The following is a 17,905-nucleotide window of genomic DNA, read 5'->3' on the forward strand; positions in this document are numbered from 1 at the left end:
CTTCATTGTCTTGTGCCCTAACTGGCTTGGGGTTCTTAATTGTGTAGGCACAGATAAACTTTGTCCACTGATAAAATTAGGACTATTGGGGCCTTTTGTGCTTATGCTTCTTCTACTTTATGAAGTTTTAAATCTAATCTGAATTGGAAAAACTTCTTTGAAATAAAATATTTCTTTCTGTAGTTTTTAGGATATATTTATGTGATTATCTAGAACATGTAAAATATGGGAAAAGAATGTATGATATATGATCTCTCTCTCTCTCTCTCTTTCTCTTTCTCTCTGTCATCTCTCTCTCTCTCATATGTTATTTCCTAAGGCCTGTAAAAACTTCTCTGGAATATTTAGACACATGGCTGGGTTGCTACCAGCACACACATGCTTTTTGCTAAAAAGGTAGTTTAGCCCATTTAGGAAATCCTTACAAAAATGTAGATGATTTAAGTCAACATTCTCTTTCATTCTTAAGTTAATTATGTGTTACTTAACACTTCCATGATAAAGCTAGGTCTTTAGTTAAGTGTCTTCCAAATATATAGTTTTCCGTAGTATTCAAAAAGCAATTAGTGGGAAATGAGCCTTGAAAAATTTTATTAAATGGTTTAAGGGATTGATTCTAGTTGTTTGAAATAAAAATCTTTCATTTTGCCCATTTAAAAGAAGTTCCTGATGTATTAATTATTGACTAATATTGAAAAAAAAATCTACCTTAGCCTCAACCTTTAGATGACCTTCAGATTTGAAGCTTCTTTATTATAGAGTATTCATGACATGGGATTTCAACTTTTTCAGTCAACATAGAATGTCATATAGATGAATTCTTAAAAATCTCAGCATACATGGTGTTTTCACTCTGAGTTTCATTCATTCTTATATTTGACAATGTCAAGATTCACTTGTTTCCTAAAGGAATTTATAAAGATGATAAACCTTGATTTTTTTTAAAAAAATGGTTCAAAATATAGAGTTAAAAGAAAAACTGGTAGCATTTAGCTTTTTTTTAGGCATTACTGAAAAAGTAAAATATAAAGAACTTTTTGGTAAAATCATAGGGTTTGAGATGTAGACTTGTTTGGGACTTTAAGGGACAACCAATCCAGCCCTTTCTTTTTTGAAATGACAGTAACCATATCCTACATGAGTGATGTGATTTGTGCCAGGACACACAGGTATTAAGTGGTAGAACTGAGATTCATTCTTGGGCTCTCTGGCTACAAGCATAGTACTCTTATGTGTTCTAAGCTGATAGCCAGAATTTTAGCTGGTTGTAAAAAAAAATTTTTTTTTAATGTAATAGAATAATAAAGTAGTAAAGTATTCATGAAGAATGCTATACCAGAGAAATGAAAGCCAATAACTTGCACTTTTTGAAAACTTACTGACTTCTTCATATTCTGCTGTCCTTTTGGAGTCTAAATCATTTAAATCATCTCTGTAAAATCCTACTAGGAAAAAAAATGTGTTCTTCATATTTCCTCCTTCCAAAATGGATATGAACTTTATGATATGATCAGGCTACAAGACTACTTGACAACAATAAGCCAGTTAGTCTCTTCCCTGTACCCTCTTAAGTAAAAAAAAATTCTGGTTCCAAACGTCTGTTTCTAATGCTGCCTGCTCCTATTGGAAACTAATACATCAAACACATTCTTTCATTTAGTTAGAAGTTTGAAGTCCTTTATTTAAAATGCAGAGTTTTAAGACACTTGTCCACTATGACATGATTCAAACCAATTCCAGTTGTTCAGTGATGAAGAGAGCTATCTACACCCAAAAAGAGGACTATGGGAACTGAGTGTGGACCACAAAATAACATTTTCACTCTTTCTGTTGTTGTTTGCTTGCATTTTGTTTTCTTTCCCAGTTTTTTTTCCCCTTCTTGATCTGATTTTTCTTGTGCAGCAAGCTAAGTGTATAAATATGCATACGTATATTGGATTTAACATATATTTTAACATATTTAACTTGTATTGGACTACCTGCCATCTAGGGAAGGGGATGGGGAGAAAAAGGGGATAATTTGGAACAGAAGGCTTTGCAAGGATCAATGTTGAAAAATTATCTACGTATATGTTTTGTAAATAAAAAGCTTTAATAAAAAAAAAGAAACAGAAACAGGAAAAAAAAAAGACACTTTTCCAAAGAGATTAGTCCATGGAAAAGATTAGGGCACACCATATGTAAAAGCTAATGAAACTTGGAACCTACTACTCAATAAATCCAAAAATCCCAAGGAAGCATGTGACAAAAACTGCTGGGAAAATTCAACAGCAGTTTAGCTCATATTAGGTTTAGAATAACACCTCACAAGATGGATGTATATATATATATATATATATATATATATATATATATATATATATACATACATACATACCCATAGAAGCTTCAAATGAATATGTGACTTAGATACAAAAGGTAACGTCATCAATTAAGTTAGAGGTAAATTATTTTTTTGGATCATTGGATAGGGAAAGCGTTCATGACCAAATAAGGTATAAAAAGATTCACAAAAGATTAAAAATAGATGATTTTGATTGCATAAAATTTCAAAGTTTTCTCACAAATGTATTTAATAAGAGGTTACAGACTAAATGAAGAGATCTAATAGACAACAGGAATGGTAAATATGAAATACAGTTAGCAAGAAAGGGGGTTTTAACAATTAATAATGGAAAAGACAAGTTCCCCTAATAAAACTCACAATTAACCAGGAGAAAGAGAATAACCATGAGGCTGAAGCATGTCTTTGGCTGGCAGGCAGGTTAAATCTATAAAGGGGTTTGGCACTCTAAAAGAGTGACTTAGCTGTAAAAAGGAGAAAGAATAGAGACATGGTAAGGGATGAGAGGAGAGACATCATGTGGCATGGGGTAGGGAGGAAGAAAGATACCAGAGCTGTGATGGGCTATAACCCAAAGAGGATCAGCTAAGAACCATGGACAGATTTATAGGGAAATTTAGCCTCAGGGATTTGAAAAGCTGGGGCTACCCATGACCTTCACAGAGAATGGAACCTAAACTGATCCTTATCAGTGCCCTTCTTTGCCTGCCTCAAGGAACAGTCCCATCAAAACTTCAGTCTTTCTCTGACAGTGACACTTAGTTTCTCAGGACCTCATCAAAAGAATGTGAACCAGCAGTACACAAGGAAAGGAATTCAAGGTATCAACAACCATGTGAAAAAAGTTTCCCAGAGTCATTAATAATTAGAGAAATGTAAATTAAAGCAATGCTGAAACTCCGTCTCAAAAAACCTATCAGATTGTCAAAGTTGTTAAAATGACAAATATTGAATGGATTATAAAAAGCAGGTGCAGTGATATGCTGCTGGTGGAGCTGTAAATTAATACAGCCATTCTGGAAAGCAGTTTGGTACCATGTTTCAGAATTATTAAACTCCATTCACCCTCTGACTCAGTGACGCTGCAACTAGGCCTGTGTCCCACAGAGATCACAAAGAGAAGAAAAGAACATATATGTGAAATATTTATAGCAGCTCTTTTTGTGGAGGTAAAGAATTCAGGACTAAGGGAATGCCCAGCAATTGAGGAATGACCCAACAAGGTGTGGTATATGAATATTGTCGTGCTACAAAAAAAGGGAATGCCTTCAGAGAAACTTGGAAAGACGTGTGTGAACTGATGCAATGTAAAGGAAGCAGAATCTGAACAATTTATACCTTAACAATATTGTAAACTGATTGGCAAACTGAAAATTTTTCACCATGGCTTCCAAGGATTCAGATATAGCATACTACCTGGAGGAAGAAGAGGAGGTAGAAGAGGGGAAGGAGGAGAAAAGAGGAGGAGCAGGAGGGAAGAGGAAGAGGGAGGAGATCTCCCAATCTGAGATTGGCTGAAAAGGAGGATGGCGCCTCCTCCTCCCTCTTCTGTGCCTTAGTTCAGGTTGCAGAGAAGCTACCAATGCATTTGTTCCCACCTCTCTTTTCTGACTCTTTTCTCTCTCTGCCTTACATTCAGGGGTCTTTTATAAATAATTTAAAAACTAGCAGTCAGGTCAGCATTTTAAAACTAGAAAAAGAGATGAAAAAGAAAGATTTGATCATACTCAGTTTGAAGACTATATTATTCAAAGTTTAATTGAAACTGGCATTGATTTGGAAGCAGTGGCAAAATGTCTTGATATTTCTGGGGTAAATTTTGATTATCACCGATATGCAGAAACTAACATTCCAATGGCTAATGGCATGCTGACCCCAGGTGGTGCACTGGCAGATGACACGATAACTTAGAGATGTCTGTGTATTTGTAGCCTAAGAAGACCTAGAGACACCATGCAAGCCTTTGCTCAAGTCTGTAGCAAGTTAGTCTGGTGAAAGAAGGACCTTGAGAAGGAGTTTGAGAATGAAGTTTAAAAGCTACTCTGTTCTTACAAGATTTTTCAGAGTTGGAGAAAAATGAATTGGCCACATTGACTGGGGTTCTTTGGGACACAGTACATCTTTTCTTTTCTACTTTTTTTTAAAGTTATTTGGTTGTGTGTGCTTGTTTTGATTTTTCAATAGTATTTTATTTTTCCAAATACATATAAAGATAGTTTTCAACATTCATTTTTGTAAGACTTTATGTTCCAGTTTTTTTCCTTTCCTCCCTTCCCTCCTTCCTCCCCAAGATAGCAAGCACTCTGATATCAGTATGTGCGATCCTTTTAAATATATTTCCATATTTGTCATTTTGATGCATCCATTCTTAACAGCCTTTATAATGAGGATTTGGTTAAATAAAGCTTTTCAGCAGCCTTTGCTGTAATACCATTAAATGATGGATAAATGAAAAATAGATTAGTCTTCAAAAAGTCAGCATGGACAACAGACTGATAGAATTTTTTCCTACTAACAGTGTTGAGCTTGCCACAAAATATTTTACTGAAGCAGGTCTAAATGAACTTTCTGAATATGTTCAAAAGCTGCAAACCAAAGGAACTCATAAAGAGATCCAGAAAATTTTGAGAAGAAATGTCACGTGGGGATCTATTTAAAGATATAATTTTGTGTGTCAGGGAAGAGATGAAGAAAAACAATATCCCAGAACAGATCCTTATAGGCATAGTCTGATCCAGTATAACGAGCTCTGTGGAATGGAACAAAAATAAGGAGTAGATAGGAGAGCAAGCCATCAAACTTTAGAGGCAATATAACACTCCACCTGCTGTTTCTGCTATGGTCTGAGCTGACTGTAATTGAAGATTCAGGAGTACTGTTATGACAGCATTGATTTTCTGAAAGGCTTCTACAAAATTGTGGTGCTTTTTTATAAAGCTGAAGTTCTTAGTGAAGAGCCCATTTTGAAGCAGCATAAAGATGCACATTGCAAAAGGAGAAAGTTTTTCTTAAGCAAATAAAAAAATTTGTAGAGTAGCTTAAGAATGCAGAAGAAGAATCTGTATGAGTGGAAGAAGTCTATTAAATAGTGAAAAACTACAGGCTCAATAAAACAAATAGGAGTTGTAGATAAAATGTCTTGTCTTATGTCCTGATGCTTACATCTCCCTGAATCAAGCATGATATAATGGCTTTTGTGGCAAATTTATTTTAACTGTTTTTTATAGTTACTGAAAAATCTTGGGTTTAGTTTTTAAAACTGTTTTAAGTAGCTACAAAGCTGTAGATTTGAGTCTTAATGCTGTACTAGTCAGTTCAATTATCTTCTACCCCCTGCATTTTCTGCTATAAAATGTAATTTATGGCCTTCCACCATGTTTATTTTTTTAATGTTTTAATATTTTTATTTTCCCCAAGTTACATGTAAAATTTTTTTTACATTTTTTTAAAACTTTGAATTCTAGATTTTCTCCCTTCCTCCCTACATCCCTCCATTGAAGTTATGCAAAGAATTTCCTTAAAAAGTCATGTTGCAAAAGAATACATAGATTAGATTCCCCCACCCCTCAAAAAAGAAATTTAAGAAAAATAAAGATTTTTTAAAAGTGTACTTCAATGTGGATTCAGACACAATTAGTTCTTTCTCTGTGTATGGATAACATTTTTCATCATAAATCCTTCAGAGTAATCTTGGGTCATTGTATCACTGAGAATATCACTGAGAAGCCATTCATAGCTGATCATCCCACAACATTGCTATTACTTTGTGTGTAATACATTTCATTTTGTTTGAACTCATGGAGGACTTTCCAGATCATGTTTTAGAGAATAATACTATTCAATCATAATCACATATAACAGTGTATTTATCCAGTCCCTAATAGACAGGCATTCCCTCAATTTCCAATTCTTTGCCCTAAAAAAAAGAGCTGCTAAAATATTTTTGTACATATATAGGTCTTTTCCTTTAAAAAAAAAAAATTGGGATTAATTTCTAGTAGTGGCTCTTATTTTTTATAAATTTGACTCAGTTGAGCAATTCATTTTATCCCTGGGTTTTCTATAAACAATTTACCATATGATTTGCTTGGAAATTCAATTTGCAAATTAAATTGTACAAGTATCCAAAGTTAAAAACAAAACACACTACATGGCTCACCTCCAGATACAGAAGTGGTGGATTCAGTGCAGATTGAGGTTTTTTGTTTGTTTGTTGGGGAGGAACATAGCAACATAGCTAATGTGGATTTGTTTTCCTTGATTATGTATATTTATTACAAGGATTTTTATTTACTTTGATTTTTTTCCCCCCAATAGGGAGGAAAGTGGGAAATGAGGAGAGAAAACAAGTACTTGTTAAATGAAAAAAAAATTAAATAACTTATCATTATCAGTGTTCAAGCAAGCATTTCACAATATTAAAATATCCTTTAGCATAATAAATTCTTCAGGTCCACAAGACCCCTGTCAGCACAAATTTATAAAATCTTCCTTTGTTTCTCTAATAACAGTAAGATAGAGAGTAATTATGTCCCTGTATAACGATATTTTTACATTACTTTTACTTTGGACCAAATTCATTGTACAATTATTAAAATTATATTGAATAATGTTTTGGTCAAAGACAGTGAAGAGATTGTTCACAAAAGAATTTAAAGATGTTTTTCTTAACCATACTTCTGGAGGTACTCAAATCGTGTTATTTTCCTCACTTTTCCCCTATTTTATATACTCATTCAGGCTGAACAATTGTTACAACTTATACTAACTTGATCTGCAGCCCTTTAACAGTGTTGCCCAGACTCTAGGTATTACTAACTTTGGTCATATCTTGACTGCCCAGTAGGGGCTGCTGTGACCTTAGTTGTGGAAATGTAGCTGGCACTTTGAAGGCAGATGGTGACTGTGACTGCCTACTTCTTGCTTCATTCATGGTTTGCTTTTTTAACCTACTCATTCGTGATACTGTTTTATTTGCATTCTGAGGCTCTCAAATAGGTAGCCTGGAGGTTATTATGGAGAGTATTCAAGTTTAAAAAAAAGTTTTTTAATTCATTGACTCATTTTGGCCATCTTTATACTTCTCTAGGTTTGATTCCTCTTGTTAGATAGGTATAGAATAATTGACTATAGAACAGTTTTGAATGATGTTAACATTCAAATAGGTTGTAAAGCCTGAAACAGGAAGAAAGCTCATCTAACACTAGTCAAGATAAATTGACACTGGAATACATTGGTAGCCATTGATACCAGTGTATAAAGAGAATTCAAGGGTCAATTCTTAAGCCTAAGTATTGGTTATAAAAGCAATAATTAGACAAAATATGGTGTTTGGCACATCAAAGAGCTGAAATGCAGCAAATCTTATTGTGTTGAGATAGTTCATAATATTTCCTCTTAAGAATTCTAGTTAGTGGCAAAGAACATTACCCCCAACATCAGTAATATCAACCCAGATTCCATCATGAGTGAAGAAAATGAGTAGACATTTTTATTTGTGTTACATAAAACCTCAAATTGCAAAAAGTAAAATAATAAAAATAAAAAGTTTTATTTTCCAGTCATTGGCTAAATGGGAAGTAATTCCACCTGCTTCACTTTCCTCAGACTTTTTAAAAGCTTAGCTTAAATCTTTAAGAAAACTGCATAGAACTTTTTGACCTCATAGCATACAACTGAAATAAATGCTATTATGATGTCTATCCCAAGTGTCAGGGCCCCAGTTTGTAAGTGGTTCTTGTGATGTCCTCTCTCCCTTACTATACTCTTCATCATCTCCAGCATAATACTTTGCATGTAATAGGTTCAGTATTGGCATTTTGCTGTCAGTGTTGGTGAGTTCTTTGATTAATTATAACTTCAGTGATTTAAAAAACTGATACAAACTGTTAGAGAGAATGATACTTTCTTTCAGCTTTATAAAATTTAAGTTGCAAGCAGGGTTTTTGCATTTTCCAAATATTTGCCTTTTGAGGTGATATTATTCAGATAATGTATTAAATAATTTGAAAGTATATACATCTTTAGACATTAAATTATACTAAAAATTCTGTATCAGGCTTTCAGTTAATGAAAGACCTAAACTAGAGTGGTAGTTGTGAGAAATGAGAGAGGGGACCAGATGCCAGAATTATTACTTTCAAATAACACTTGGCAGCAGATACGATATAAAGGGAGACAAAAGAGTCAAAGATATTAATGATAATTTACATAATACTAACTAATTGACAAAGTACTTTAAGGTTTATAAAATTCTTTGTTCTTTAATTTGTACCTTAAAACTCTTTCATGTAAAGACTACAGGAGTTAGTCCCATTTTACAGATAAAGAAATTGAGGCTGGGAAAGCAAAGTATTCATTATCACACAGTTAGTAAGTATCAGAGGTAGGGATTTAAATTTAGATTTAAATTTCACATCTGTAATTCTATCTACTGTAAGCTCCTTGAGATTTGAAATTTGTTTCATTCTTTATATGTGTATGCCTAGCACAGTTCCTAGCACATAGCAAGCACCTAAATATTTGTTGGTTGGTTTGTTGATTTATTATACTAAATTTCTTCTCAAAAATGATTCTTGCAAAATCTTGTAACAAATAAAATGGAGATGCTCTTAGTGGAAATAGAAAAATTTGAACAAATAAAGGATGTTGGAGAGAAATCTAATTAATTCTATTATGCAATTAACTTATGTTTGAGATTCCAATAGAGCAAGAGTTCTTAAACCTTTTTTGTGCAAGTGGATTCCTTTGACAATCTGAAGCTAATGAACCCCTTCTCATAGCCTTTTAAAAATTCATTAAAAATATATAAGATTAGACAAGAAAATCATATTGAAAGTTATCAAACTTTTTAAAAATAAGTTTATAAATTATGTTTAAAAGAATTGCATATATTTAATCTGTATCAGATTGTTTGATGTCTTGAGAAAGGGAGAGGTAAGGGAAGGAGCTATTGAAAAAAATTAAAATTAAAATAGATTAATAGACTCCAAGTTCAAAAATCCCTGTTTATCCTGTTGTAATTAGTATTTTTAAATTACTTAAAAGTTTGCTTCAGAATTTGCTTTTTGTAAAAAAACATCCCCTCCCTCAAATACCTGCTATATACATAAAGAAAGGAAAAAGTTAAGACCCAGAATAGAGCTTTGGGGCACATCTTGGCTTAATTAAGTGGGAGATGCATGATGGTCCAGCAGAGGAGATTGAGAAGAATTAGTAAGAGAACCAAGAGAGAGCAGTGAGTGTCACAATAATCAAGAGTGACAGACAGCATCAAAAAGCTACAGAGATAACAAGCAGAATGAGGGCAGAGAAAAGACATGTGGATTTATCAGAGATTATTATTATTGACTTTTAGAGAACAGTTTATCCCTTAGTGGTGTTAGAAGCCAGATTATAAGAGGGTGAAGACCCCACCATTTTCCTTAACCTTTTAAATTATAGTACTAGATTGCTGACAATGCCCTGTATGTCTTCAATTATGTGTACTCTCCAGTATATTTGGTAAGTGCCCTCTTATATGGTGTTTGGTTATGTGCCCGGTTTCAGAGCATCTTTTAGATTGAACTAACATGTTCTTTAAAGTCCATTAAAAAGTCAGTTAGCATGGTAAGTTTCTCCACCAAAGACCTACTCTGGTTTGTGGCTTGGAGGTGACTCCGGGTTCTTGAAGGCTATACCAGCGCAGCCAAATTCTTTCCAAGTTGCAAAAGGTCTTGCAAAGAACAAGCCTCAAAGATAATACTGTTGTCTGAAAACTATATTAGTTTGGTTTAAGGAAGTTCATCACAAGGTTAGCTGCAGGGTGAATACTTATGTTTGTTATTTAGCCAAAACAAATCCCAGAGGCCATGAATTAAGATATCTGTTCTAATTTTATGTTCTAATAACAAAATGTCCTAATTTTATGTAATCAAAATTCTATTAAGATTGGTTGTGGACATCTAGGTGGTGCAGTGGATATAGAGCACTAAAGTCAGGAAGACCCAAGTTCAAATCTGGCCTCAGACACTTAACACTTCCTAGCTATGTAATCTTGGGCAAATCACTTAACCCCAATTGCTTCAGGGAAAAAAAAAAGATTGGTTGCAATCTGGTTTGGTGGAAGGATTGCTCATCTGAATGAAATCGTGCATTTTTAGAATACATAGCTTATCTTACACAGTCTTATTCTTTTGCCTCCATGTTTATGAAACTCTGGGTTTCTGAAGTGTATGCTTGTAGAACACAAACTCTCTCTGGTTTATATTCTAGAGAGTCTTTGAGTATAGTTCCATCAATAGACTATATCTACTATATGAAGATCAGCCTCACTAATAAATATGGGGAGACTCATCATCACCTGTGGGCTGATAATGCTACAAATTAAGACAAACTCAGGAACAAAAGATAAATAGAAAATGGCTTGATTGTATATGATCTTGTAAATACAGTGTCAGAGTAACAGAATTGTAAATAGTAATTTTTGCAACTCTAGAAATTAGATCCTGGTACAGTGACTGAGTGGTCATATTATAGGAATGAAATTATATATGTGTCCATTCTTCTTATTGACATTGAAAATCAGGAAAAATTAATAATAGGTTATCATCATTTTCTAAGGAAATTTAACTAGTGCAAATCATTCATCATGACAAAAAGACCAAAAGGGCCTTAAAACAGATTTTCTTATGATAGAGAGGAGTTGCAAACAGCTAAGTGCAACCTTGGTTCAGAAGATAAAATTATTTTAAAAATCTTAGGGTGGTAATGGAAGATTATGAATGTCATCACCTCATGAAATGCCAAAAAGTTTACATGGTGAGAGACCTAATTAAGACAGATAATCTTGAGATCATTTAAGGTTGACACTAGTAGGAAGATAACCAAGAAATGAAAAGTGGAAGAAATCTATAAAGATTTCCATAGCAGTATCATTTCTTTATCAGTTACAAGAGAACACTAACAACATATTCCTAATGGCTGCATGAGGAAGTAGAAGTGACACTAAAAAGGTAGGAAGACAAGCCAGGCTAGATCACATATACCCAGAAGAGGTCTGTGCTGGAAGCAATACAATTCTGGGAGCATGGAAGAATTAAATCTTAAAATAATCTGAGAGGAGACAAAGACTTAGGAAAAAATCAAGACCTTCTAGTGATTTTTCCCAAAGATTGTCCTGAAATTGTCAATCACTAATCTATATGTTAACTTTTCTGTCTCTAAAAATCTTCATGAAAAAAATCTATACCGTCCATTACTGATTAAGACATGAGAACCATGAACATGAAGGAATTCGCAAACCAGACCACCTTTTTACAGTCATACATTTGACTGGAAGGTACAGAGAATATGAGAGCCTATTGGTGATTATTGTTTTATTATTGTTGTTGTTGTTCATTTGTTTCAGATGTGTCTGACTCATTCTGACCCCATTTGAGCTGGATTTGAACTCAGGTCTTCCTCTCTATCCACTCTGCTACCTTGCTGCTCCATTAAATGTTAACTGTAAAATAATGTATTTGAGTCAGTAAATTGACTCCTTGAAGATTCTTTCAACAAAGTATTGCCTATATATGTTAAAATTATAAAAGATGGCTTTGAAGATGTAACAGCAGAGATCACTTTGATCCTCTGAAAGCTAATATCCCATGAAGCATAAAACAGGGAGATAAGTTCTCCTCAAAGCTGTTTGTCACTGTTTTGGAGGATGCTAAATATAGTCCAAATGGAAGTTGGAAGTTCTATAAATGGTGATGTCCTCCAAACAATACTGTATGGGTGGCATTATATGGATCACATTAAACCCCAGATTAAGGTAGAGCTTCACACTGGAAGAACCAAATTGATAAAGAATGCCTTTTTTGTACAAACTATGATCTTCATTTGGGCAGTCCATAGACTGTTTGTTGCATCAGTTGACAGATACTGCAGTTGGAAAAATAATTGAGCTCAGAATTTATAAGAGGAAATGGATGGGTAGACTTGCCTTTGGGAAATTGTGAAATACTTGAAATGACGGCAAACTTTTCTCTGAAACAAAGATTTCTGGTTTTTCTACATGGTTGTGAGAAATTAAGGTTGAATGTTACCAAACGGCCATTGAAGAAATGTAGGCATGTGCAGCATGTTATAAATGCAGAATTGTACAAGAATGGCATATCACCACAGATGTGTATAACCAGAAAAAGATTCTTTGAGAGAGAGCTGATTGCCAACACATATGCTTTGTTCATATATACATTCAGTATCAAGAAATAGAGAATAAAGTCTTCCAGCCTGTAGATAAATCTTGCCATGAGGTTTTGATGGGAGGACATAAGCCAGTCATATGGAATGAGAAGGTGTGGAGGGTCCTCATTCTGAACCAATTATAATTTGAATCATTGCAGGTAGTAATATTCATGAAATAAAAGATGGTTCAAAATATGCTGTCATGAACTTAAAATTGAACAAAACTCTACATACAAGTTAGTTAAATGGAAATTATTTTGGTTGTGAATGGGCATACTCTTTAAGTTGAAAACTTTATGATCATTTTTTAAACATGAACATTTTATGTCCTTCTGAAAAAGAATGGTGATTTAAAAAATAATAATTATTTAGAATTTATCCCCAAAACCATTATCTTATGGATTAACTTGATTAATCTGGAAAATTATGTATTAAAAATTTGTACTAAATGTTTCACAAACATTAGAACAAGCCGAATGGAAATTGAATTAAAAGGGTCAAAATTAGGAAAATATCTTAGAGATAATCAAATTCAACCTTTTCATTTCACAAATATGGACCATGGATGCTATGTGATGTGCTCAAGATTACACAGTAGTAGGATCAGAATTCAAACTCCAACTTTTAATCTGCATTTAGTGCTTTTGCCATTGAATTGTGCTGCACAAATTTTGTTTGTGTTTACCAAAAAATCATTGAACTAGTAGACTAATCATAGTCTAGTCCAAGAATTGAATATTGATGACAAAAAAAAAAAGAATTATGTTCTATTCTTATCTCTGAGGGCCTCAGATTTGCTTTGATAGCCTCAAAAATTAATTTAGTTAACTCATTAACAATTCATTAAAAAACTAATTCAGATTTTCTAAATGCGCAGCTTAATATTGAGCCATATTTTTCATCATAAAGCTTTTAAATAAGACACAAATATGTGTTGTATTTCTTGCCTAATGAATCATGGCTTACACATCCATTGCACTCTCATTTTGTGCTGCATTTGGATGCCATACGACTGTGAAAATAGCTATTCTGTTAAGGATCTTAAGTGATCCATGTGTACTGTATCAGGATAAGTAGAATATTCTGAGAGTTGAAGCTACCTAGCATTAGTACTAGGATTAGCAAAGGATATTTGCTACTCATTAGTCCTTCAGTAAATCACATGTCCTTTTTTTTCAGTTTTGTGTTTAATTAAAGGAATTTCTTTAGATCATGATTTGATAAGTTATTAACCATTAATACTTACATCATCTATTTTCCAGGATGTGTATATTGTCGGAAAAGTCACATTTTGACATTTTAAAAACTTCTTTAGTTGAAGATACTCTCTTAGCTAATAGACCAATTAGCATAATATGTAAAAGGACAGCCATATTCTTTCTAATATGGAAATGTAAGTATTGTATTTTGAAAGAAACATATTTCCAAAGGGCCAAGTATATTGATATTAAGTTTCACAGAAAGAGACTAGATGGAAATTTTCTGTTAGTTGCTGTTGAACAGTTTTCAGAAAGATGTTTCTAAAAAAAAATAAGAATCTGCTGACACTGATTAAGCAGGAGGTCTGGTTCTTTGGCACTTTGTATCTTTAAAAGATGTTTTACCCTAGGCTGCTGAAAATCCTGTCAGACTTTAAGGAAAATCATTTCCAGGGAAACCATTCTAGGGAATAGATATATTTCTATAATGGCAAAGTATCTTGTGTCTTTAAATATTTTAATACTATTGTATGGAGGTTTAACAATGATAAACCTCTTCTACATATGGAAAATTGGACAGTTTTAATATAGATATAAATAAATATTCATTAATTTTGCTTAGTATGAATAATTATGCTTCTGAATTGTTTAATGTTAAATGGAGTGCTATAGATAGGGTATAGGTGTGAAAAGTAGTTATTGGGAATTTAAAAAAAAAAATCCTATGAGGAATGAAATGTTATTTAGTATTGATCAGAAACTTGTACTTTCAAGGAAATGATATAAATAAGATTGTAAAGTCTTACATTTGGCTGAAAAGGATAGAATATGAACTTTTAAGTTTTTATTTAAAAAATTATTATTAACTAATATTAAGGTGAAAGAAGGAAGTGTCAAGAAATCTGGGTAGTAGGTTTTAAAAATATATATTTTTTTTGTTCCAAAAGGAAATTGCCCTTTGAAAAAGATTTAAATTTCTTTTTCTGAATCCAAGGGTTTCAATCATTTTTGGTGTCATGAAATTTCTTTGACAATCTGTTGAAATCTATGGAATTCTTCTCTAAATGGTTTTTCAATGCATAAAATAAAACACATTGGGATTACAAAGGAAACCATAATATTGAAATGTAGTTTTAAATTTTTTTCCTCAATAGTATTTTGTTTTTTCCAAATACATATAAAGATAATTTCCATCATTCATTTTTGTAAGATTTTGTGTTCCAAATTTTTCTCCCTACCTCCGTTATCTTCCTCCTCTCCAAGACAGCAATCTGACTTAGGATGTACGATCTTTTTAAACATATTTCCAGTTTTATCGTGTTGTACAAGAAAAGTCAGACCAAAAGGGGAAAAAATGAGAATGAAAAAACAAATAAAAATAGTAAATATATTATGCTTTGATTAAAAAATATTTTTAATTCACTAACCCAAGTTAAAAATTCTAAATTTAGGTAACTTCTGTGATAAGATGTGTTTTAAAATTGCTTCTGTAAAGTATGCTTCAAAATTTACTTTTTGGAGAAGACATATAGATGTATATACATGTGTGTGTCTGTGTGTGTGTGTACGTGTACGTACGTGTGGAAAAAGATAAAGGGGACAGACATAGATTATAGTTATTTGCATCTACTTTTATTAGCCATAAAAAGTTAATATTTTGTTTAAGGAGTAAGTACTAAATTTTTTTTTAAGTTGATTACCCAAGATCAATTAAATATTAAGTATGTGAATAGCAGATGATGTTTGGTGAGCTAAAAATAAAGAATTATATTTAAATGTACCTTAGAATAAGTACATAAAAGAATTATTTATAACCATTACCTGGATAACATATTGCTACAGATTTTAAAATATTCTAAATATTTTAAAATATTCTTAGTACCAAGGCTTACCTGGTTTGATCTTGTTGACACTTACCTGATGATTTTAAATTTTAGTGATTTAGTCTTTGGAGTGGGAATAATATACCTCTTAAGAGCCAAAATTAGTTCTCTAGGCTTTTAATGAGAAAATAACAGTCTTCACTGTTTTTTATTCTGTTATCTGATAAGATAATTACATAGTAGATGCACAATAAATATTAATCTGTCTGCTTCCTGCTCTTTGATCATCCTTATATCTCAACCATCCCTACTTTTTAAAATCAAAATATATCCAGAATGCATGTGAAAGTATGGGATATAAAAGTATAAGAATTACAGTGATAGTGTTGTGTCTGATAAGGATATCATTATTATTATGTCATTCTCATTTTTTATATCTTTTTGAAATTTTAAATTCTAAAATGTTAAAAAAAAAAAAAAAAAAACTTTTAATTTTACCAGAAGTAACCTATTACTTGATTCTGCATAATAGCATTTGACTGTGGAGCAACCTGAGTACTAAAGATACAGAACAGTTTTGTTTATTCCCTTTTTAAGTTGACCTTTTTTTCCCTAATGTTTGTTTAAAAGAACTTGCTCCTTGAAAGTCTGGCTTCTTGTTCTTGACTTTTTTCAACCAAGTCCTAAGTGTGTTTTGTAATATCTTTCAGTTGCTATAGAAGTAACTGTTAGAAGTTCTGCCATTTATTGAGAGATCACTAGGTAGAGAAAATGAATGGGGAAGGAGAAATCTCTCTGATTGTTATTTAATCCACTTATTTAATGTGCTCATAGTTATGCTGTCTGAATTTGTAGGCTTGTTTGTGTTTTATTTTGTTTTTTTTAATGGATAATAGAGAAGCTTAAATTGTATATAAAATATTAATTTTTATCTTAGTCCTACTAGTTAGAAAAATTTTCCAATTTACTTGATTCTGGGTGGTAACCTATAATTTTTTTTTAAGTTTCTAAATTTGTGGGAAGGGGTTGAGAGAAAGAATAATTTTTAGAATTAGAGAGTGTTGATTTTTCCTTGGATTTTTATCAAGTATAACAAATTGGAGGGAGGAAGCACCTGGCTTTAAACCCTATCTAAAACACTTAAGCACTGTGTGACACTGATCACTTAGTCTTAGAGGGCTTCTGTTTACTTTTTTGTTAAAAATGGTGGTTGGACTCAGTGATCCCCAAGACCCTTTCCATCTCAAAATCTCTGATCATATGCTTCCAAGGAAGCTGAGATTCATGATGAAACTGCTGAATTTCTGGAGTAGCTGGTTTTAGGCTTTGTGGTAGGCCACCTTCTCCCTCTTGGATGAATATAACTGACTCCTATGGTTTTAGTTGTGTCCACACAAAGGATCCTCAGAGCTGCTTGCTTAGCCCTAATGTCTTTCCTGACTGCCAGCCTCCCATCTCCAGCTGCCTTTTTAAACTGGATTGTCACACAGAGGTCTGAGTTTCAAAACTCATTAGCTGTCAGGTCCTGCCTTGGCTGTTTTCCTGACACCTCTTATATGTGCCCCTTTCTCTTCTCTGCTGCTGCAGCTCCTCACCTCAGCCTAGGACTATTGCAGCAGCCTGTTAGTTGGTCATCCTTCTATCCCCACCCCAATCCATCCCTTACTTAGCCATCAAATTGACCTTCCTATATGCAAATTTGACCATGCTGCACATGCCAACTCCTCTCATTCCCAGGACCAAGTATGAACTCTTGTGTTCATCTTTAAGGTCTTCCTTGACCTGGCTCCATCCAGCTTTCATAGCCCCTTATTGCAGTACTGCCTGCCTTGCTATTCCTTGCATAAAACACTCACATCTCCTGACCCCTGGTCCATGCTTAGAATGCTTTCCTTGTCATTTCTTCAAATGTTAGCCAAAGTCCCATCTTTTTTCCTTGGTCTCCTTAACACTAATGACATTCCTCTGAGATACTTCCCAATTTACCCTTTATGCATCTTGTTTGTATGTAGTGGTTTGAGCATTTCTTGAAAGCAGGGATTGCTTTTTGTCTGTGTATCTCTTAGCACACTGGCACATAGAAGGCAGTTAATTACTCTTAATTCAGTGGGCCAAGAAAGATTTCAAAAAGAATGGTGTAGTTAGTCCTTCATTCTAGAAGAGGACCATGACCTCAGGGAGGGTATGCCATGACTGGCAAGAAAATTGAATATGAGTGAGTGAGGGCTGGGCAAGAGCACCTGCATCACTTTGTCTCCAGAGCCATCTGGGTCCAGTGGCCAGACAAAGATCAGGGCAACTGGAGATGGCCCTCAGTTAAAGAAAAA

At 33.4% G+C, this 17,905-nt stretch overlaps 1 protein-coding gene and 1 pseudogene across 7 annotated transcripts in view; both read left to right on the top strand.

Moving 5' to 3' along the window:
* The window catches only part of ARFIP1 (ADP ribosylation factor interacting protein 1), a 146,733-nt gene that overhangs the window by 31,435 nt on the left and 97,393 nt on the right, over positions 1-17,905 (top strand). The window contains exon 1 of one of the 7 annotated variants that reach the window (XM_031941804.1): positions 7,330-8,178. The exons of 5 other annotated variants lie outside the window; for them this stretch is intronic. The gene's annotated coding sequence lies outside the window, so the exon portion shown is untranslated. Of the gene's footprint in view, positions 1-7,329; positions 8,179-17,905 lie in introns of those variants that run through there. One more of the 7 variants, XM_031941805.1, reaches the window with a different exon arrangement.
* LOC105750884 lies at positions 4,679-5,739 on the top strand (annotated as a pseudogene).

The sequence above is a fragment of the Sarcophilus harrisii genome, chromosome 6, assembly GCF_902635505.1.
Source record: "Sarcophilus harrisii chromosome 6, mSarHar1.11, whole genome shotgun sequence".
NCBI classification, from domain to species: Eukaryota; Metazoa; Chordata; class Mammalia; order Dasyuromorphia; family Dasyuridae; genus Sarcophilus; species Sarcophilus harrisii.